Source organism: Hemitrygon akajei, chromosome 8 (genome assembly GCF_048418815.1).
Source record: "Hemitrygon akajei chromosome 8, sHemAka1.3, whole genome shotgun sequence".
Classification (NCBI taxonomy): domain Eukaryota; kingdom Metazoa; phylum Chordata; class Chondrichthyes; order Myliobatiformes; family Dasyatidae; genus Hemitrygon; species Hemitrygon akajei.
The window spans coordinates 96,662,858-96,686,599 of record NC_133131.1 but is presented as its reverse complement, the minus strand read 5'-3'; the positions used below and the strand labels follow the sequence as shown (position 1 = coordinate 96,686,599).

General features: G+C 41.9%; 1 protein-coding gene and 1 long non-coding RNA gene across 6 annotated transcripts in view; one reads left to right on the top strand and one right to left on the bottom strand.

Annotated features, from left to right (window-relative positions):
* Window positions 1-23,742, bottom strand: part of calcr (calcitonin receptor) — a 249,152-nt gene that overhangs the window by 220,896 nt on the left and 4,514 nt on the right. Inside the window, exon 1 of one of the 5 annotated variants that reach the window (XM_073054228.1) lies at window positions 18,923-19,047. The exons of the other annotated variants lie outside the window; for them this stretch is intronic. The gene's annotated coding sequence lies outside the window, so the exon portion shown is untranslated. Of the gene's footprint in view, window positions 1-18,922; window positions 19,048-23,742 lie in introns of those variants that run through there. 5 annotated transcript variants of the gene reach the window in all.
* LOC140732084 (uncharacterized) overlaps window positions 10,634-23,742 on the top strand; it is a 73,850-nt gene continuing 60,741 nt past the window's right edge. The window contains exon 1 of the long non-coding RNA XR_012099973.1: window positions 10,634-10,714. This is a non-coding gene — a long non-coding RNA (uncharacterized lncRNA). The remainder of the gene's footprint in view (window positions 10,715-23,742) is intronic.

Below are 23,742 nucleotides of genomic sequence, written 5' to 3'. Positions count from 1 at the left end.
GAAGGGGAGGGGCTGAACGGTAAAGACCTTTGCATATGATACATAAATTGGATGTGTATGGTTGACAGTGCAAGTTAAAGCTTCATAGTGTAGAAAAGTATAGAAGGTCGAATCATTTGAATAGAAAATAGCAAATTTAATTTAATCCAGAGAAGTGAGAATGTACAAGAAGGCAAGGAATGTAAAATATGGACAGATGTTGAATGGTGATGAAGGACAGAGGTTCCTGGGACTGTATGTCCACAGATTCTCAAAGGTCAATAGAGTGGCCAGAAAGGCACATGCTTTTCTTTATCAGCCAAGTTATAAAATACAGATGCAGGAACCTCTGTCCTTCATCACCATTCAACATCTGTCCATTTTTTACATTCCTTGCCTTCTTGTACATTCTCACTTCTCTGGATTAAATTCAATTTGCTAATTTCTATTCAACTGATTTGGCCAACAGCATACAAAACCAGTTTGAGTGTCACGTAGACTTCTGGTAAGCACATTGCTGAAAAGCTCCAATAACACTGGATTTGGTACCGAGGAAGTTCATGTGCATGTCACAGAACTAGATATTGCAGCTCCAAGGGGAGACTGGATTAATTATGATTGATTCCTTTGTTAGAGAACAGGAGGAGGGCCAACATAGTTGAGGGGTATTTAATTACGAAGGGCCCTTGGAATCTGGAATTGTAAGTAAGACACGGCTCCCTTAGCATGGGATTAAAGATCAGAGTGGTGGGGGGAGATGAGAGGAGAAGAGCACAAATTTAAAGCAGTTCGTAAAAGGACTAGAGGAGATCTTATTTCACTTACTGATTGGTAGGGTTCTGAAAGTGTGAGGAAGCAGAATCCATCATACAAAATTTGGACTTGTGTTTGAACAGACATCACCTTCAGGGCCATATTCCAACAGTGTTATGTAGGCTTAGACTGGGTAGCTTTCTCAGATGGCAGAGAAGCAATGCCTCGCTCTCTGCCATAATTTTCGAAGTTTTGTTCTATGAAAAAAATTCTATACCAGACCATATTTCTAAGAGCATTGAATTACACAGCACATCACTCAACATCAGAGAATGAGGGGTGATCTTATAGAGATGTAGAAAATCATGATAATAGAAAGCACAATCTTTTTCTCAAGGCTGGCAATTCAAAAACTCAAGGTGTGAAAGGGAGATTAAGTGGGAACTTGAGGGGCAACATTTTTTCCCAGAGGACAGTTAGTGCAGTGAATGACCTGCCAGAGGAAGTCATTGAGGCAAGTGCATTAACAAATTTTAAAAGGCACTTGGAGAGGAAATGGGCCAAATGCGGGGAAATGTGACTAGTTTATATGGGAATCTTGAAAGGCATGGATCAGTTGGGCTGAAGGGTCTATTTTTATGGTGCATGGTTCGCTGACTCCAAATGGTTAATTCCAAATAAGTCCAAAATTAAGGAAAGTCTGACAGGGTAGGCCCAGTTTATCAATGCTTGGTGATCTGGTTGGATAATTCAAGCTATCTCCAACATGTAACAAATTACCCACTGAATGCTGCATTTCTATCATGTTATAGTTAACAAGGCACCAGAAATTAGTGGCTGGAATTTTAAGTACAGTGGATTCTGATTTATTAAGACACATGAAGATTGGTAAAATTTGGTCCAATTAAGTGGCTACCCCAATTAGCTAAAGTTTCATGGAAACAGTTAAAAAGGTATAAAAAAGACAAATTGAGTAACAAATTATGTATTTAAACAAAATACAGAACAAATTAGAACATTATCATTACAATGATAGCACTGTGAATCTGTAATAGTTATAGGCAGAGGAAATCATTCAGTGTAAACTGCTGTTTTATTTTGATTGACTGTAAACAAACAAAATCAATGCAGACACCTAGGGTAACTTTTTTTTAAGTTCCAGCACATCCTGAAACTTAACACTGATGTCGTCCAGTTTATCAGCTTGTTTTATACTGTCCTCATGTTCATCAAAGTCCCTGTCACTGGTGAATGAAGAAGCATTAAGGATCTCTCCTACCTCCTCTGACTCCAGGCACATTTCCTCTTTTATCCTGATTGCTCCTACCCTGACTATAGTCATTCTCCTTTTCTTCGGGTACATGTTGAACGACCAGGGGTTTTCCTTAATCCTTCTCACCATGGCATTCTCTTGTCCCCTTCTAGCTCTTCGAAATCCATTCATTAACTCTTTCCTGGTTACCAGATAATGGACTGCTTTCATACAATGCCTTCAATGACTGAAACTTCAAATCTTCATTTTCATTATAACTTTCAAGATGATTGGCAATACCTTAAGGAATTTCATAGTTCCTAACTTGCTGAAGTAGTGAAATCATTTCCTTTCCACGCCCGGCTATTTCTGGCATCTACAAGCCTAAACGTTTGAAACTGTAGTGAGTAAAACAGTTCTGAATTGCTTTACTGCTTATTTCTTGCTAATTATCAGTGACAAAAAATCATTGCTTTTTGAACACAGACACACATAATTAATGCCATTTAAAAACCATTCACTCTAAGCTCAGAGTAGAGCCTGACACTAGATAGAAACTGTTTAGCAACAGCCTCCTGGCCAAACTAAGTGACTTAGTGTCCCAAATAAACAAAGGGAATCCTGGTTATTTTTTCACCTAGTTTTTGTTCTTTAAGAGTTGTCCCAAAAAAATGTCTGTCCTGATAAAGCAATGGCCCAATTATCCAGAATCCACTGTATATGCAGGCATATAAATGGAAGTGCAAGCAGTGGGTAGATTATTTGATGCCAAAAATCTCACAGAAGTTAACAACTCTGGAAAATTTTCTTTTGGATGCATATATTATATAACAGATCTTCTGCACAGATGCCAGTACATCTATTGGGATATACACACATTTTCTTGCATATCCCTTCAGTCTAGACTAATGTCGGTGTGAGTCAGAAGCAGCACCTCAGTCTTGTTGCCTTTGCTACCAGCTACCACTGTGCCAGTGGGTTTGTCACTGATTACAAAGGGCAACATGCTGTCTGATCATTCACCAGACTAAACCTCGTCAAAAGAACAATGGTGCAGTTTTTAAAATAGGAAGAAATAGCTTCTGATAGAACAATAAGTAGATTTCTTTTGCTGTTAAAATTTAACTTAACTGTTTTTCATTATCTTAAATGTTTAATTGGTTTATTTGTAATCATATTTTTTATCTTTTGAAGCATCTTGAATGTTTTTAACTTTACTAGTAGTGGGAGACTAGACGACTGGGAAAACTTTAAAAAGCAACAGAGAACAACTAAACAAGAAATAAGGAAAGGAAAGATAGACTATGAGAGTAAATTAGCATAAAATATAAAAACAGAGAGCAATGATTTTATAAATATATAAAGCGGAAGAGGGTGGCTAAAGTCGATGTAGGTCCCTTGGAAGACAAGAAGGGGAAATTGAGATTGGGTGATAAGGAAATGGCTGAGGCATTGAATGGCTATTTTGTGTTGGTCTTCACGGTGGAGGACTCATCTAATATGCCAAAGAAGGATGTTATAGACGAAATGGGAAGTGAGGGCCTCGATAAAATCACTGTCACTAAAGAGATAGTGATAAGCAAACTAGAGGGCCTGAAGGTAGATAAGTCCCCTGGTCCTGATGGGATGCAACCCAGGGTGTTGAAGGAATTGGTGGAGATTATGGTAGACACGTTGGTAATCATTTGTCAAAACTCTCTGGACTCTGGGCAGGTCCCGGCGGATTGGAAGACAGCAAATGTCACGCCACTTTTTAAAAGTGGATGTAGGCAAAAGACAGGCAACTATAGGTCAGTTAGCTTAACATCTGTTGTCGGAAAAATGCTTGAAGATGTCATTAAGGAAGAAATAGCGAAACATTTAGAAAGGAGTGGTTCCATTAGACAGACGCAGCATTGATTCAGAAAGGGTAGGTCCTGTTTGACAGACTTACTGGAGTTCTTTGAGGACATAATGAGTGCAGTGGATAGAGGGGAACAGGTGGATGTCGTATACTTGGATTTCCAGAAGGTGTTCGATAAGGTGCCGCACAAGAGACTTATAAATAAGATACGGATGCATGGAGTCGGAGGAAATGTATTGGCATGGATAGTGGATTGGTTAACCAACAGAAGGCAGAGAGTTGGTATAAATGGGTGTTTCTCTGGTTGGCAGTCAGTGGTGAGTGGGGTGCCGCAGGGGTCGGTGCTGGGCCTGCAGCTGTTTACCATTTACATTGATGATTTGGAAGAGGGGACTGAGTGTAGTGTAGCAAAATTTGCGCATGACACTAAACTGAGTAGAAAAGCAAATTGTACAGAGGATGTGGAGAGTCTGCAGAGGGATATAGATAAGTTAAGTGAGTGGGCCAAGGTCTGGCAGATAGAATACAAAGTTGGTAAATGTGAGATCATCCACTTTGGAAGGAATAATAGAAGAGCAGATTATTATTTAAATGGTGAAAGATTGCAGCATGCTGTTGTGCAGAGGGACTTGGGAGTACTTGTTCATGAATCGCAAAAAGTTGGCTTGTGGGTACAACAGATTATTAAGAAGGCAAATGGAATCTTGGCCTTCATTGCTAGAGGGATTGAATTCAAGAGCAGGGAGGTAATGCTGCAACTATACAGGGTACTGGTGAGGCTACACCTGGAGTACTGTGCGCAGTTCTGGTCTCCGTACTTGAGGAAGGATATACTGGCTTTGGAGACAGTGCAGAGGAGGTTCACCAGGTTGATTCCAGGGATGAGGGGGTTAACCTATGAGGAGAGATTGAGTCGCCTGGGACTATACTCTCTGGAGTTCAGAAGAATAAGAGGGGATCTTACAGAAACATACGCAATTTTGAAAGGGGATAGATAAGATAGAAGTAGGAAAGTTATTTCCATTGGTAGGTGAGACTAGAACTACGGGACATTGCCTCAAGATTCAGGGGAGAAGATTTAGGTCGGAGATGAGGAGAAACTGTTTTTCCCAGAGAGTGGTGAATCTGTGGAATTCTCTGCCCAGGGAAGCAGTTGAGGCTTCCTTACTAAATATATTTAAGAAACAGTTATATAGGTTACGAGCTTACGGACAGATCAGCCATGATCTTATTGAATGGCGGTGCAGGCTCGATCGGATGGATGGCCTACTCCTGCTCCTATTTCTTATGTTAGTAACAGCATTGATACATGGGTAGCAGTGATCCCTGTTTAAACCATAAGGCATAAGAGCAGAATTAGGCTGTTCAGCCCATCAAGTTGGTTCCTCTCTTCCATCCATGGCTGATTTATTATCCCTCTCAACCCCATTCTCTTGCCTTTAGACATACTAACTAATCAAGAAGCAATCAACTTCCAATTCACCTCCACAGCCATCTTTGGCAATGAATTCCAAAGATTCACTACCCTCTGGCTAAAAAAATTCCTCATGTGTTCTAAGTAGACATCCCTCTATTATGAGGTTGCGTCCTCTGATCCTAGACTCTACTGCTATAAGAAATATCCTCTCCACATTCACTCTGTCTAGAGTCCAGACCTTTCAATATTCGATAGGTTTCAATGAGATCCTTCCCCATTGTTCTAAACTCCAGTGAGTAAAGGCCCTAAGCCATCAAATGCTCCTCAGACACAAACCCTTCATTCCTGGAATCGCTCTTGTGAACCTCCTCTTATAAAATAGTCTATGCCTTTATTCCTTCTAACAATGTTCATGACAATACACTTTCCTACACTATATTCCATCTGCCACTTCTTTGCCCATTCTCCTAATTTGACAAAGTTGTTTTGCAGACTGCCTGCTTCTTCAATCTACCTTGCTATCACTTGAAAACTGGGCCATGAAGCAATCAATTCCATCATCAAAAACATTGATATATAACATGAAAGGAAGCCATCCCAACATCAACCCCTGATCAACACCACTAATCACCGGCATTCAAGCAGAAAAAGCCCCACTCTGAATTACAAGCTGCTCTAAAAAGCTATCTTGTAGTTATTCTACAAATATCCTCTCTCAGGATCCAGTGACTTCTGAATTTCCAAATCTACCTGCATATTGAAACCGGCCCCCCCCCCCCCCCATGACTATCGCAACATTGCCCTTTTCACGTGCCTGTTCTATCTCCTGTTGTAATTTATATTCCACATCATGTCTACTGCTTAGGGGCCTGTATATAACTCCCAACAGTTTCTTGCAGTTTCTTAACTCTTATGATCCGACGTCACTTCTTTCTCAGGATTTGATTGCAGATTTTTTTTAACAATGGAGCCCCTCCGCCTACCTGTCTGAATATAGTGTGTATCCTTGGATGTTAGGCTCTCAACTACGAACTCCTTTCAACAATGGCACAGTGAAGCCCATAAAGTTGTACTTGCTAATCTCTAACTGCGCCACAAGATCATTCACTTATTCTGTATGCTGTGTGCATTCAAGCATAACAACTTCAATTCAGTTTTCATCACTCTTTTTGATTTTTCCCTATGCTGCTCCTGTGCCTTATGGCCTCTGCTCCTGTGTCTTATGGCCTTATAGGTACATGGGATTGAGTGGGATCCAGGATCAGCCAGGATGAATGGCAGAGCAGTCTCGATGCACCAAAATCCTAATTCTGCTTCTATGTCTTATGGTCTTATTACACTTCAACTCATCACACTGACTGCAATTTTGCCCCTTCACCTGCCTGTCCTTCTTCACAGTCTCACTAGACATTGACTTGTATTGCAACTGCCCCATCCTCAGCGTTATCACACCGGTACCCATCCCCCTGCCAAATTAGCTTAAATCATTCCAAACAGCCCTAGCAAACATACTCATAAGTATATTGGTCCCCTCAAGTTTACGCGAATCCATCCTTTTTGTTAAGGTCACACCTTCCTGCAGAAGAGATCCCAATGATTTGGAAATCTGAAACCCTGCCCGCTGCGCAAATCCCTCATTCACAGATTTATCTGCCAAATCATCCTATGAGTAATGATATACATTATATATTGATATATGCTTTTGAGCAATCATCCCAATGCACTGGAAAACACCACCAAAGCACTCACATCATTTTCACACCAGCACTTCCTTCCCAATGCAGATACTATTTTGAACTCTGTTATAGAAGGAAATTACCACGCAAGTTTGAGGATGCTCTTACTTGAGAAAGTGCAATGTCCCCACCAATTCATGGGAACTTCTGGATATGACAGCTCAAAGTAGGAGAACGACAATTTCGGATGGTATTGAGAATCTGAGGTCACGTAAGCCCTGCAGAAGTGGCCTCAGAAGTGGTATTCTTTGGAGTACCACCTCTGAAAATGCCCACTCTCACTCCATCTCAACCTGCTCCTACCCAATCTGCAGAAGTGTATGTGTTCCCCTTTGTGACCTCATTAGCCACTGTGAGACTTGAAAAACTGAGGTGAAAGCAAAAGGCATCCTCAATGCTGAGAAACTGGGGGATGGCAGCACAGGAATGGTGGGCATCTCTGTGAGTAACATAGATAAGCTACCCTGGAGCAACTAATCATGGACTATACGCATACTCAATAGTGGAAGCATCACATCACTGACCATATTCAGCAACCAAAGGCTCAGCTGAAAGTTCTGCAGTCCTGTCAGATTTACCTGTGAATGGTGGCAGATGATTAAACAGCTAATCAGAAGTTCCATGTGTGAGCAACAGCAGAGCCCTGTATGTGGATGCAAAGGCAATACTCAAGGGTTTGTAGCCAACTTCAGCCATCACATCCTCCTCCTGGACCCCGCTATGACAGAAGCCAAGATTTAAGGCAGTAAGGCAGTCTATACCGTTTTCACGATAGCAGGAAATGACTGAGATCACTGGACACAGCAAAGGCAGGGAAACAGCCCCTTCTGCCCAACTCGTCTACACTGACCAAGATGCCGACCCAAGCTAGTCCCATTTTCCCAGGAATGGCTTGTATCCTTTGTTTTTTCTATCCATAGAAGTGTTTTCTATCCATATATTTATTCAAATGTCATTTAAATGGTGTTATTGCACCTGCCTCAGCCAAATTCTCTGTCAGCTTGTTGCATCTACGCACCATCCTCTGTGTAAAGAATCTTTCCCCTCTCATCGTAAACATCTTAACTCTAGTACTAAAAACTAATGCTTAGTGATTCTAGTGTAGCTACTGCATTAACATCCAGCTTTCAATGTGGACGTGTGCTTGGTTATATCTTGTCTGTATGAAGTAGTACCAATCCTACATGACAGTTGTTACCCTGTCAATCATGACTCAGACATCAGCAAAGTGTTGGAATGGGTCATAAAATTTTCCCTTAAGCACCAATAACTTACCCATTCATGCAGATCTGACAGGCTGGATATTACAGCCTAGCTTTAAACATGGTCAGCTGGGGCAAGAGTGACAGCCCTTAGCATCATGGTAGGGTTTGACCCAATAATCCGAGTGCAATTGAAGTCAGTAAAAATTGGCAGGAAATTCTCCATCGTTAGAGATATATGCACATGGTTTCGTGTTTGGGAACAAACTACCTCAGCCTCATTGCAGTAGTTCCTCAGTTAAGTGCTCGGAAATTGGTCACTTTAGTTAATTGATCAGTAGGCTTCCTTCCTTCAGAGGTGGGGATGACTACCTACTTGTATCTGAACAAATACGCTTCTGAAGCCTGTTGGCTTGGGCTCAGAAATGGCAAGTATTACTTGTGAACACAATAGCAGGCAATGGGCACTGACATCCAGAGAGAATCCAACCATGTCTTCTTGACATTCAACATCATGGCAAGAGAAAGAGTGTCAGTAGGCCAAGAAAACACCTCACCAAGGACAATTACAAAAGCACAACAAAGGGTGGCCTTACCAGTGGCACTCACTTCATGTGAATGATTTTCAAAAGCAACAATGAGCATTGCTACTTAATTTAAGCACTTTGCTCTTTCACAGAGTAGTAGGGGAAATATAACTGCCTTGTTGCTCATGGCCACACAAGGTAGTCAGTTTGCCAAAGTCTTTCTAAAACAATAAATACAATCACTGAAATACAGTTAATAATGCACTGAAGGTAAATATACCTGAGTACATTCAGGGAGATGTTGTCCTGCTCTGAGATCACTATCCATCTGATTGCAGATAATACAATTTCATCTTGCATCTGGACAACTTTCTCTGGAGAAGCTGGCTCCCATGGTATTGACATGGCCCAGCACACATACTATAGTGCAGTCTCAGCACCAGGGCTAGCTGCACTCACAGAATGGCTTTGACAGCCAAGAGGCCTAGTAAAGTATGGTTTTTAAACGCAGCTTTGATGCTTTGAACTTTATTAGTTTGGATTTAGCTGAAAGTTATGATTTTTCCATTTCAACTACCAAAGCAATGTAGAACTGCCCCGTGAAAAATCAACATCCAGCAATAAAATTATTTCCTCAAATGGGGGCACAAGACTTTGTTTTTAAATTATCTTATAGCAGAATTATACTATAAATGCATTCTTTTTAATGAAACAATAGCAAAACTGTCTTCTCCAAAATTCTCACTGATGTAAACAAACCTTGGGAAAAGTTTATTTACATTCACTGTGATACCCATAGTTCATTGATGAATTCAGTAGTTGATTGGATCTGGTCCTTTAAAACAAGCAAATGTAAAACTATGCCCTCCAGGTGCTTTTATCTGGGAGGATAGAGTTTCCCTATCAATATGGTCTCTGAATTTAACCTCTTTCTCTAGATTAACAACTAGATATTTCAGTCATCTGTTATCTACTGCCTTTTTGCTCCTTGTATGTGAGAGTAATAGGTTAGGGCAGGACTAATTACAACTCCAATGCTATCCAAAATAAGTTTACTTCCAGTTTGCACTATTTAAGTTCACACACAGAGAATAATCATGCATTAGGGTATCAGAGGGAAGGCAATGTCCATACAACGTTCAGAAATAAGAAACAATTTCTCCAGGGGAAAGGGGATGGAAAGAGAACAACATAAACACTCAAAAGAACTTCAAAAGATCAGAAATACTCTTTGCTTGTTATGTCTGTGACTGTTGCACAGCATGACACATATACAGTCACAGCTGTCAATTCCCACTGCAACTGCCAGGAATCAATGATAATCTGAATACTGAACTGTTTGAACAACCCTGTTATGACAAGTGTTTCTAGGACATTGCAGTGTGACATAGTCTTAAACAACACAGTGTAAAGGATTTTGAAGGAAGATCATTATCTGCACGTTGAGGTCCAGACTATGCAGCAGCTGCAGGCGTTAATATTCATCCTGTGGATAATACTAGCTAAACAAGAATAAGTAGTCTGTTTTGTACCAGGAAACATTTTACATGCTTGATTTCTAATCAGTGTTAATCTACATTCCTACTGCAACATAATGAAAATGAAATGTTTACTTCAGACACACTGCACTGCTTCCACTCTGTTAATCTAATGTGCAGGCCACTGTTACTGATGTTCTAATACACTGTGACATACAACTCAGTTCTTCCGGATTCCCTTGTTATTTTCATACAGTTCAATACACAATAATGGCTTGTTCTTTCTCTACTGCTCAGCAGCTCTGTATTGCTTGGCATAATTATGCTCTGGGACTCCCACGCAAATGTGTAAGCCCAGAACTTACTGGCTGTGCTCAGTTACAAGACACCCCATGGCATCCAGCATCAAAATATAAGTGTGCTAACATTCACCGGTACTGGGGAGGCAGCTCTCACAACCTGTGCCAGGAGCCAGGAGCCCATTATTTTGTATGAGATTTGTTACGCTGCAGGAAAGAAAGGGAAAAGTAAGGTGCTACTTTTATTAAAATTACCTGCATTTTATTTAATGTTTGCTTTATTTGTGTTTTGGTTAATTGTTTTTCTTAATTTTTGTTTAACTGTTAAAAGATCTTTCTCGGTCTTTATGATTATTAGAGACGTTCAGAAACATTTAGAAATCTGGACATTTTTCTGACCAAAGGCTTTGAGGAAAAAAATTACGGTCTGTTTTGGTGAAGGCTATGTTCCCATTCAGGAAGCTCACTCCTGACCTGCAAGATCAATTTCCAGATCGAGGGAAGGAGAAGGATGTGTGTGTGTGTGTGTGTGTGTGTGTGTGTGTGTGTGTGTGTGTGTGTGTGTGTGTGTGTGTGTGTGTGTGTGTGTGTGTGTGTGTGTGTGTGTGTGTGTGTGTGTGTGTGTGTGTGTGTGTGTGTGAGAGAGAGTGCGCGCACATGCATTTGATGCAGCCTTGGGAAAGCTGAGCACCACCACTAGTTCATTATGACATGGTACATGAACAAGTAACATTGCCACTGGGTAAATGCAGACATTGACTATTTTCAGCAAGAATAAGCCCAACTATTTATCTTCCCCTATTATGATATTTTCAGTGCTGCTTCCACCAACATTAACAGCCTCAGCGTTTTAGCCCAGAGTAGATTTCTGGATGCCTCTGTATCAATATAAAATTGCATTTCCTCTACTTCTAATAATTTATTTATTGAAAATACTTTTAATTCTTCAGAGTTTCAAACCTGCTGGTCTGAAAATATGATAGTAATTACAAACAACCTGCCTCTACAAAATTTGTTTTACTAAAATCATGCTGGTCAAATTACGCACCTCATGTTCACTGAATCCTTTCACTTCCTGCAACCTTATATGCCGTGCCCCGTGCGTGCCTTAACTGTTTTTCCTGTGGATGTCAGGTTGTCAATCACTTTCAGCTTCCAAGGCTCAGGATCAGCCCAGGAAGCTGCTGCTGATCCCTGCCACATTTCTATTTGTTGTTCCCTGATGCATTGGGAGGTTGCCCAAACCTCGCAGGAGATTCTGTTGGCATTTGCCTCAACCCCAGGATCAGGTGGAGCACAAGAATTCAGCGATTACACCCACATTGAAGCAATATTCTTGGTAGCTTCTTGCCAGGAGTACCTGGTGTGAGCCCTGAGGGCCTCACTAGCCTAAGCCCAGCTTTGACACTGATCTTCAGGAGTCTCTCCAGGTTTTTCTGACCCATTGCATACCATCACCCCATTTACCCCTCTGCATCTGGTAAGCACTTCTATGTCCTTTAAGGGTTGGACTGAGATGTTGAAATACTGGACTATATTGAAAAGACTGAGAATACTTGCAATATATCAATATGGGATGCAATGCAGACAATGCCCATGTCGGCTTCAGTCAGACATAGACCATGACTCCTGATAACCCTGCTGTGTGAACCTTTAAAATTCTGCAGTTTTAGCAACTTTTACAAAACACTAAGATATAAAGTTAAACAACTTATCAGTTGACATCTGACTAGCAACTCAGACAGGACAAGTCACATAAATGTCAAGTATTGATTAAAAAGGTTAGAGGCTGCATGCCTACAGCAAATAAATATAACCATTGACTCCCCAAAGCCTTTCACTCAGATAAACATTCAAACATTTGTGACAGACAAATTCTTGGAACAAAATTCCGTAAATCAGCTTTTAGGAGTACGCAGGTTATTACCACTTGGTTAGTCAGTATGAATTTGGAATATGGAAGATCACATCTGATTACCAATTGACTATTCATTAGGAGGTAACATAAAGTGCCAATGAAGGTAGTATATTTGATGTAGTGCAAATAGCTTTTGGCAAGGCAGTTGATAAATTCACAAATGGCAAATTGATCAGGTATGTATACACTTTCAAGAGAAAGCATCCCATAGGGAAGAGGCCAGTTGAATTAAAAATTCACTTAACGAACATTGGTCAAAAGAATTTTTGGTGACTGGAGAACTGCCTGCAGTGGGATTCCACATAACTCAGTAGCAGGACCCTGGGTTTTCATGATATATAATATCTTTCAGACTTAAGAGGGCTGCCATTGGGAGGTTTTCTGATAACACTTGACAGCATTGTGCTTGATAGTAAGGAAGAAGGTTAGAGACTGCAGGAAAATAGCAATAGACCAATGAAAGTAAATGCAAAATATGTAAGATAGTATATATGTGTCAAATGTGTGCATATCACGAACTGCTGAGGAGCAGAGGGATCTTAGAGAACATGCCCATTGATCCTGAAGGCAGCATGTTGGGTAAATAAAGCAGACAGTACCTACCTTCATTGGCCTCGGACAGGATACAAGAATGGGAAAGCTATGCCAGAACTGCGTGAAATGTTACTCAAGCCACTACTAGGGGATTGAGTACTATTCCTTGTTACCACTGTATCATAAAGAACTGATAACTCTAGAAAGGATGGTGATGAAATTTAAGTGGATGTTGCTGGGACGATTAACGTTATGGGAAAAGACTATCAAAGCTGAGGTTGTTTATTTTTTAACAAAGACTGAAAGGGGACTTAATGGAAATGTGTACACTTGTGAGAAGGCTAGGTATGCTGCTCTAATTCCATTAGCAGGGAGGTTAATAATGTGAGAGCAGGGCTGCTAATGGAATGATCTAAGGGGGTCAGGAGTTTGTTTCCATTTAATGCATTACAGGGGTCAGAAGCCCACTGGCCTGAAGTGTGGTGGATGTGGAGACCCCCTAGCCATAACTTTCCCAAATGATCTGATAAAGAGTTATAAATCAAGATCTGGGCAGGGGAACTATCTCTACTTCGGTCCATCATGGACATGATGTAAATTGCTATCACTTTAAGTCAGGGCAGTAACGTTTCAGCACCGTGAGCTACAACTTCAATCTCAAAGCATGCACAAAAATGTAATTCACTTAATCAAGTACTGATTCAATAGCCTAATCACGCAACACAACATCTTCCACCTCCTTTGACTGCAGTGCATTCTTTCTTGACTGCAATGCATCAACTGGCCAAGGTTTCTTTGGCAGAAGTGTCCAAACCTATAAATACCACCACCAAATTAAGGACAGCCAGTATAAAGGAGCATAATTATGCAGTCATTGAGATTTACAAGATAGAAAGAGGCCATTCTGCTCACTACATCTGTGCTGACCACCACACCTATCTATACGAATCCCACATACCTTCACTAATTCTATTTGCCTCTGTCTGCTGCTCATTCAAAATGAACTGTCTCGATGCCTCTTAAATCCTGTTATTCTCTCTGTCTCCATCACCTCCTCCAGCTGCTCATTCCTGATACTAACTATTCTTTGTATGAACATTTTACCCCTCATATCTCCTTTAAACCACCACCCTCGCACCTTGAACCTGTTCCCACTATTTTAGACACCCCTACTGTGGAAAACAGACACTGGCTATCTACCCGATCTATGCCTCTCAATTTTGTATACCTCTGAAAATACCACCCCTCAGGCCCTTTCACTCCAGGGTAAACAAACCCAGTCTATCCAATCTCTCCTTGTAACTCAGCCTCTAGTCAGGGCACCTTCCTTGTGGAACTTTACTTAATCATTTTTAGCTTTATCACACCCTTCCTATACTGTAGCAATCAAAGGTGCTCATAATAGCGTACTTCAAGTGTGATTTAACCAAGAGTTTGTTCAACTGTAACATGACATCCCAACTCTTAGGCTACTTTCAGAACAACATACTGGTATTTCAAGATCTCTCTGTTCAACAAATTTCCCCAAGGTCCCTCCATTCACTGTACATCTTCAGCCCTGGTTTAACCTCCCAAAATACATCACATCATACTTGCCTAAATTAAATTTCTTCTGCTATTCCATTGCCCATTTTTCCAGTTCATGAAGCTTCTGTTATAATCTTAGATAACCATCTTCCCTGTCCACTATTGGTGCCATCTGCGAACTCAATAATCATGTTACCTACAGTATTTTTCTCATTTGACTCCTTAACAAATAAATAACAAAAGATCAAACACCAATCCCTGCCATACACCACTGGTCACATGCCCTCAAAGTGAGAAACAGCTCTCCTCTTGCATCTTTTGCCTCATACCACCAAACCAATTATGTAACCAGTTGACTATCTAGCTCACCCTAGAAACCATGGGTTCTAACCTTCTGCACCAGTGTGAAAAAAGGTATAATACATATGAAGGAGCACAAGTTGATATTCACTAGTCAAATGACCAGGAGGGATCAGCTTCCAGTTTATTGAGAGTGAGTTGTTGACAGAGCTCTACACATTCCAGAAACCAACCTCCCCTCTTTGGACTCTCTCTACACTTCTCACTGCTTTGGTAAATCAGTCAACATAATCAACAACTCCATCCATGCAGACATTTTTTATTCTCCTCACTCTCAATGGCCAAAAGACACAAACAGGCCCTTCAGCCCATCTAATCTGTGCTGAACCATTTAAACTGCCTAGTCCCATCGACCTGCACCAGGACCGTAGCCCTCTAAACTTCTTCCATCCATGTACTTATCCAATCTTCTCTTAAACGTTTTCAAGCTTGCATGCACCATCTGCGCTGGCAGTTCATTCCACACTCTCATGACCTGCTGAATAAGTTACCCCTCATGATCTCCTTAAACTTTTCACCTTTCACTCTTAACTCATGACATCATGTTGTAGTCCTACCAGACCTCAGTGGAAAAAGCCTGCTTGCATTTACCCTATCTATACCCCTCATAATCTTGTATATCTCTATCAAAACTCTCCTTAATCTGCTATGTTCCAAGAAATAAAGTTCTAACCAATTGAATCTTTCCTTATAACTCAGGTCCTCCAGTCCCAACAACATCCTTGTAAATTTTCTCTGTACTCTTTCAAAATTATTTATATCTTTCCTGTAGGTAAGTGACTAAAACTGCACATAATATTTCAAATTAGGCCTTACCAATGTCTTCAACAACTTCAACACAGCCTGTACTCAATGCATTGATTTATGAAGGCCAATATGCCAAAAGCTTTCTCTATGACCCTATCTACCTGTGATGCCACTTTCAATGAATAATGGATCTGTATTCCAGGAACCCTTTATTCTACCACACTCCTCAGTGCCCTACCATTCACTGTGCTACCCCTACCCTGGTTGGTCCTATTGAGGTGCTACACTTGTCTGCATTAAATTCCCTCTGCTATTTTTCAGCCTATGTTTTCAGCTGGTCTAGATGCCGTTGCAAGCTCTGATAGTCTTATTCACTATCCACTACACCCCCAGTCTTTGTGTCATCTGGAAATGTTTACTACATTATCATCCAGATCATTGATATAGATGACAAACAGCAATAGACCCAGCATAGACACAAGCTTCTGGTCAGAGAGGCAACCATCTACCACTACTCTCTGGCTTCTCCCACAAAGCCAATTTCCAATCTAATTTACTACCTCATCTTAAATGCAGAGTGACTGAACTTTCTTGACTAACCTCCCATGCAGAACCTCATCAAAGGCTTTACTAAAGTCCAGGTAGACAATATTTACTACCTTGCCTTCATTAACTTCACCGGTAATTTCCTTGAAAAACTCTATAAGATTGGTTAGACATGACCTACCATACACAAAGCTATACTGGCTATCCCTAATCAGTCCCTGTCTAAGCAAATATTCATACATCAGGTCCCTTAGAGTACTTTCCAATAACTGATGTCAGGCTCATTGGCCTATAATTTCCTGGTTTATTTTTAGAGCCTTTCTTAAATAGCAAGACAGCATTGGCTTCCTTCAATTCTGCGGTACCTTACCTATCACTAAGGATGATTTCAATATCTCTACTAGGGCCCCTGCAATTTCTGCACTTGTCTCCCATGGAATCCAAGGGAATATCTTGTCAGAACCTGGGGACTTATCCACTCTAATTTTCCTCAGGAGTGCAAACACCTCCTCCTTTATAATCTATATAGGGTCCACGAAGTCAATGTTTCTTTGTCTCACTTCTACAGACTCTGTGTCCATCTCATAATTAAATACAGAAGCAAAAAAATTCATTGAAGATCTCCCCCATCACTTTTGGCTCTGCAGAATCCCTTGGGATTCTCCTTCACCTTGTCCGCTAGGGCAACCTCACATCTTCCTTTAGCCATCCTGATTTCTTTCTTAAGTGCTCTCTTGCACTTCTTATACTCAATAAGTGCCTCATTTGATCCTACCTACCTATAGCTGCTATGCGCCTCCTTTTTTTCCTAATCAGGGCCTCAATATCTTTTGAAAACCAAGGTTCCCTAAATCTGTTTTCTTTACCTTCTATTTTCACTGGCACGTACAAACTCTGTGCTCTCGAAATTTTACTTCTGATGGCCTCCCACCTTCCAAGTACACTTTTGCCAAAAAGAGCCCGTCCCAGTCCACACTTTCCAGATCCTTCCTGATACCATCAAAAATTGGCCTTTCTCCAATTTAGAATCTCAACCCGTAAACCAGACTTACTGTTTTGCACATATACTTTAAAATGAATGGCTTTATGATCACCAGATGCAAAGTGTTCACCTACACAAACTTCTGCCACCTGCTCTGTCTCATTATGTAATAGTAGGGTAAGTATTGCACTCTCTCTTGTTGGAACTTCTATGTACTGATTAAGAAAACATTCTTTAGCACATTTAACAGACTATCACATCTAGTCCTTTCATAGTTTGGGAGTCTCAGTCAATATGTGGAAAGTTAAAATTGCAGTCTGCGATCGCTCTTCAAATTTATTCATCTAAATCCCACAGGCTATCCCCATTAACAGGGTCATACCTTTCTTCTTCCTCATTTCCACCCATAACACCTCACTAGACAAGTTCTCCAGTCTGTCCTGACAGAGCACTGCCATGACATTTTCCCTGACTAGTAATGCCACCTTCCAACTCTGTCACTTCTAAAACAACTGAACCCCAGAATATTCTGCCCCTGTCCTGCCCCTCCTGCAACCAAGTCTCACTGATAGCTAAAACATCATAATTCCAAGTGTTGATCCATGTCCTGCATTCATCTACCTTTCCTACTTCTTACATTGAAGTACAAGCAGTTCAGGATATTTTTTGCACCATTCTCAATCCTTTGATTCCTGATTTTATCTGAGGTCTTAACACAACCTATCTCTATAACCTCTCCACTATCTGTTCTGGCACCCGTGTTCCCATTCCCTTGCAGCTCCAGTGTAATCCCCCCATCCCATGTGCAACACTAGCAAATCATCCCACTAGGATATTAGTCGCCCTCCAGTGCAGGTGCAAACCACCTCTTCTGTACAGGTCCCACCTTCCCTGGAAGGGAGCCCAATGATCCAAAAAACTCCCTCCCACACCAATTGCTTCGTCATGTGCTCAAGCAGTAAAATCTTCCCATTTCTGCAGCACTTTCACATAGCATGCGGAGCAATCCTGAGAGCACAAACCTGGAGCCCCTGCCCTTCAACTTGGCACCTAACGCCCTGAACTTGCTTTGCAGAACCTTGTCACCTTGATATAAAAGCTAGTAAGCACCAGGTCAAAGGATAGTTTCAAACCAGTTTTTATAAGACATTGAGTCCCATTTTATAAAGAGATGGACTCTTGACCTCACAATGGAGCTCACTTATGGCCTTGCACCTTATCTGCCTCGCTGCACTGTCTCAAACGGTAGCATTTTATTCCGCATTTTCTTGTTTCCCGTCTACTGTCTCAAAGTACTGATGTGATGAAATGATCAGTGCGGATCGCAGTCAAAACAAAGCGCTCCCACTGTACCTCTGTACAAATAACGGTGAAAAACCAATATACCTGCTTAAATTTACCAATTTTCATCCCAACTTGGATATTTAACAGAATTTGTTCATTGTTGCTGGGTCAAGATCCTAGAACTACATGCAGAAGCGCACCGTGGGAATACCTACACCACGTAACTGCTGTGGGTGAACAAAACAGACCCTCAGCTCCTCTTCCAGACGGGGGATGGGATACAAATATTGTTCAAAACCCCAAAACTAACAAAACCCCAAGATTACAACATCGCAATTAACGAAAGTAGTTCGAGAATGGTAGGTAACTGCATAAAGTACGATGACGAAATCATATATGCAGTTTTGTTTTTCTTAAACCCTAATGAGTACTTTTAACTTTTTGGCCATTTCAAGTGACTGTTCAACAATAAAAAGCAAACCTCGTTCACTTATTTAATGGATAATATTCATAATACTTCTCCCTCTCACGTCCTTACAGTGGAAGATTCGTCAGCGTAAGTGCCGAGTTCTCCATAAATCCTTTCAATCTTATGTTGATTAGCGTAAGAGCCGTAACCGGTGAAGCCGTGACAGCGTTAAATTTACTGCGCCAGCATCGCACTGGTCGGGTTGGGTATTCAGAGTGAGCTGGTCAATTTTACCCTATGTAACGCTTCACTCGATTCAGTCGGCTGGAGAGCGGGTCCACAGCGCCGCTTATTGGTTCACGGCATCCTAGTCAAGTTCCACCTTCTCTGGTCGAATCAACTCTAAATGTGCTTTCCAAACAAAATGCTTCGGGCAGAAAGCTCTTTCCAAATATTTATGACTCATTTCACTACTAAACTGTTGCAGTGAAGTCGAAAGGAAAAGAGATTCTGCAGATGTTATATCTACAGCAACACACACAAAATGCTGGAGGAACTCAGCAAGTCCAGCAGCATACATGCAGGGAATAAACCGCCGACGTTTCGGGCCGAGGCCTTTCATCTGGACTGGTAACGAGGGGTGGGTGGGGGAGCCAGAATAGAGGTGAGTACATTTGGCAGATGATAGGTGATGGGGAAGGTGGATGTGTGGGCGAGAGGGAACTAAGTTATCACAAGAGTTATCCAAAGAGAAATCCAAAGCAACGTGCATAAATGCTGGAAGAACTCAGCAGATCAGGTAGTATCCATAGGGAAGAAGAAAGAACCGCCATTTAAAGCTGAGGACGGGAGCCAATATAAGTAGGTGGGCGAGCAGAAAGAATACAAGCTGGCAGGTGATTGGTGAAGCCAAGTGGGGGGGGGTGAGTTTTTGTAAGTAGGGGAGGGCTGAAGTAAGGAGCTGGGAGGTGACAGGTGGAAGAGGTAAAGGGTTAAAGAAGAAGCAATCTAATAAGAGAGGAGAGTGGACCATGGGATAAAGAGGAGGAGGAGAACAAGAGGAAGATGATGGGCAGGTAAGGAGAGGAAAAGTGGTGAGAGGGTAATCTGAACAATTTACACACTGCCTTTGTATTTTTTTAAATTAAAGTTTGGAATTTAAACCACCACTTTTCCTGGAATTAGTTTGAGCCTTCCAACATAACCCAAAAGTACTATAAAATCACCACAAATAAAAGATATGTTGTTTGTAGTCTTCTATCTGGATCATATTGGTTTATAACTTACTGCAAACTGTATATTCATAAACAAGGTAGAGTATAAGAAATAAGGAACTGTCTATTCTCACTCAAAATACCTCAGATTAACCATGTCAGTATTATTAATAGTCACTAAAAGAGCACCAAACTTCTAAATTTTCCATGCATTTACCCTTAAATAGAACAGCTACAATATGTAGTTCAAGGACATAATTTAGAAAAGATGTTAGATAGTAAAACTACTATAAAATGCACTCTGACTTTCTCCTATTACACTGTTACTAATCAACCGGGTGACGACAGAGCTGAGAGTCCAAAATCAAAGAAGGGTAGTATGTATGTAGCACATGCTGGGTAGGCAGTGTGGTCAAGCTATTAAGCTGCCTCATTGCTAGCAGAGAAAAAGACCAGAAGTATTTTTGTGATTGAACCCCTTTTACTTTGATTAGCCGGCTGCCAGCGTCAAAAGGTGCTGACATACATCTTGCAGATCCAAAGTGGGCTGGGAAATCTGGTGGCTTCTCTGCTGGGTTCTAAGTGATTTGGACTGAGTTGCTGTGAAATATTTGTATCTTCAGTAGAAATTGCCCAGTTTTCATTGTTGTGGTCTTACTTGTCAGTTTGATTTATCCTGCTATTTTGAAATACTCTGTTTTCTGAGTAAGCTGACATTATTTGCTATTGAAAGAGAGACCTGTCTTGCACTTGGAATTACTTATATCTAATTTGATAATGGCCATTGTTAAAAGATACCAGTGGTCCTTTAGAAAAACTCTAACACCAAAAAAAGACTTATGCTCCCACTTTGGCTTTGACAAAAATATATCATATTTTGTTGACTTGATATCATATTTCTAACATTTATGAAGCAGAAGTTCAGATAAGTGACAAAGAATTTACAGAACCAAAACAGACTATTTGAACTCAATAGCGTAAGTCAATGTTAAACGTCATGGAAGTCTCTTTCATTCAGAATCAGCTTTATCACTGGCGTGTGTCATGAAATTTGTTAACTTAGCAGCAGCAGTTCAATGCAATGCATAATATAGAAGAAGAAGAAGAAAAAAATAATAAATAAATTACAGTATGCATATAATGAATAGATTAAAAATCATGCAAGAACTGAAATAATATATATTTTAAAAAGTGACGTAGTGTTCATGGGTTCAACGTCCATTTAGGAATTAGATGGCAGAGGGTAAGAAGCTGTTCCTGAATCGCTGAATTTGTGCCTTCAGGTTTCTGTACCTCCTACCTAATGGTAACAGTGAGAAAAGTTTTCTGGGGTCCTTAATAATGGACATTGCCTTTCTGAGACACTGTTCCTTGAAGATGTCCAGGGTACTCTGTAGCTAGTACCCAAGATGGAGCCAACTAAATTTACAACCCTCTGACCCTCATCTTACTCTATTCGTGTGTGTTTCTAATCCTTCATATGCATTTGTTTTATAACTTAAAGTCTATCTGTTCTGGTCACTTCCACTACTGTATGTGATACAGTATTCTAAACATTTCCTGAGTTGTTTGTCTGTCTATCTATGGATGTATTTATTTAGCTAGTGATAAAGCAGAGAGTAGGCCCTTCTAGCCTGTTGCAGCACACCACCTCAGCAACCCCACAAACCCAATTAATCCTAACCTAATCATGGGACAATGTGTAGTGACCAATTAACGTACCCAGTTTGTCTTTGAACTGTGGAAGGAAACTAAATCACCTAGAGAAAACGCATGCCATCCACGGGGAGAACAGCCCCAGAATTGAACTCCAAACCCTGGAACTCTCTGAGCTGTAAAAGCATTGTGCTAACCATTACACTACTGTGGCACCCATGGCATGGATGTTCAATTCTCTGAATTTCAATTTCATACATAAATACCCTAATGGATTTAAAATACCCAGTTGTAGATTCTTCGGCCAGAAAAACTAAATCTTACCTTATCTTACTTTACTATTTTACTAATCTCCTCACATCAAACCAAAGAAATTGTTGAAGAATGGCAAGTTAGTACCAGAATGAAAACTTAGGTTGAATTCATACATTACTCTCTATTCATAGTGACATTAACTGGGGCTGTGCAAATATAGAAATTGGTAAATGGCAAATCAAATTTTTCTCAAGGTTAGTTGTTTAACTTAACACTTCAAGGTTTCCAAGTAAATCTCCAGCTCACAATTCACATTATAAATACAGCACCTAAGAGTTTGAATCAGAATCCTAGAGTGGTTGCTACATGTAGGAGACTGTTCACCTGATCTTGTCAACACCTGCTCTCTACAATTCTATATTTCTTCCGGTTTGCCCTTTCTCAACCCTTTTCTCCATCATTTAACCTCTCTCTCTCTCTCTTCACCCCACCTCTCTCTCCCCTCTTTCTCCCTACCCTTCTCCCACTCCCCTTCTCCCCTCCCCCTCTTTTCTCCTCTCTCTCCCCTACCCTTCTTCTGGCCCCATCTCTTCCCCCTCCAACCCTCTCCCCCATCTCCCCTCCCTCTGCCCCTCTCATCCTCACCTTCTCTTCCCTCTTTCCCCATCCCTCTCTTCCCATCTCTCCCTTCTTCCCCTTTCCCTTCCCCCTCCCATGTCTCCACCCTTCTCCCTCTCCCCTCACCCATTCCCTTCTCCCCCACTCTCTTCCCCTCTCTCTCCTCCTTTCCCCTTCTTCCCTCAAGCTTCTCCTCCTCCTCCCCTTCTCCCCTTTCCCCCTTCTCCCCTCCCCTTCTCCCCCTCCACTTCTCCCCCTCCCCTTCTCCTCCCCCTCCCCTTCTCCCCCTCCCCTTCTCCCCCCTCCCCTTCTCCCCCTCCCCTTCTCCTCCTCCCCTCCCCTTCTCCCCCTCCCCTTCTCCCCCTCCACTTCTCCCCCTCCCCTTCTCCTCCTCCCCCTCCCCTCCTCCCCCTCCCCTTCTCCCCCTCCCCTTCTCCTCCTCCCCCTCCCATTCTCCCCTCCTCCCCTTCCCCTTCTCCCCTTTCCCCCTTCTCCCCTCCCCTTCTCCCCCACTTCTCCCCCTCCCCTTCTCCTCCCCCTCCCCTTCTCCCCCTCCCCTTCTCCTCCTCCCCTCCCCTTCTCCCCTCCCCTTCTCCCCCTCCACTTCTCCCCCTCCCCTTCTCCTCCTCCCCCTCCCCTTCTCCCCCTCCCCTTCTCCTCCTCCCCCTCCCCTTCTCCCCTCCCCTTCTCCCCCTCCACTTCTCCCCCTCCCCTTCTCCTCCTTCCCTCCCCTTCTCCTCCTCCCCCTCCCCTTCTCCCCTCCCCTTCTCCCCTTCCCCTTCTCCCCTTTCCTCCTTCTCCCCATCTCCTTCTCCCCTTCTCTCCCTTTCCCACCTCCCCACTCTCCCCCTCTCAACCTCCCCTTTTCTCCTCCTCTCTCCCCTTCCCCCCTCCTTTCTCCCCTTCCCCATCTCTCCCCTCTTCCCCTTCCCCCACCCCCTCTTCCCACTCCCACCCCTCCCCTCTGCCCCTTCACATCCCCTCTGCCCTCTCTACCACTCTCTCCCCCATTGTCCCGTCTCTCCCTCTCTCTCTCTTTCTCCTCTCCCCTCCCTGTTTTGAACCGCGTTCACTATCTAGTCTATCTTTCCACTCTTCCTAACAAAATAAACACTTTGGATATATTATTATTAAATTCTGTTTGTCTTTGACATTAGGAATACCAAACACTGAATTGTTGATTTCAAGTAGTTGAGTTACATCATT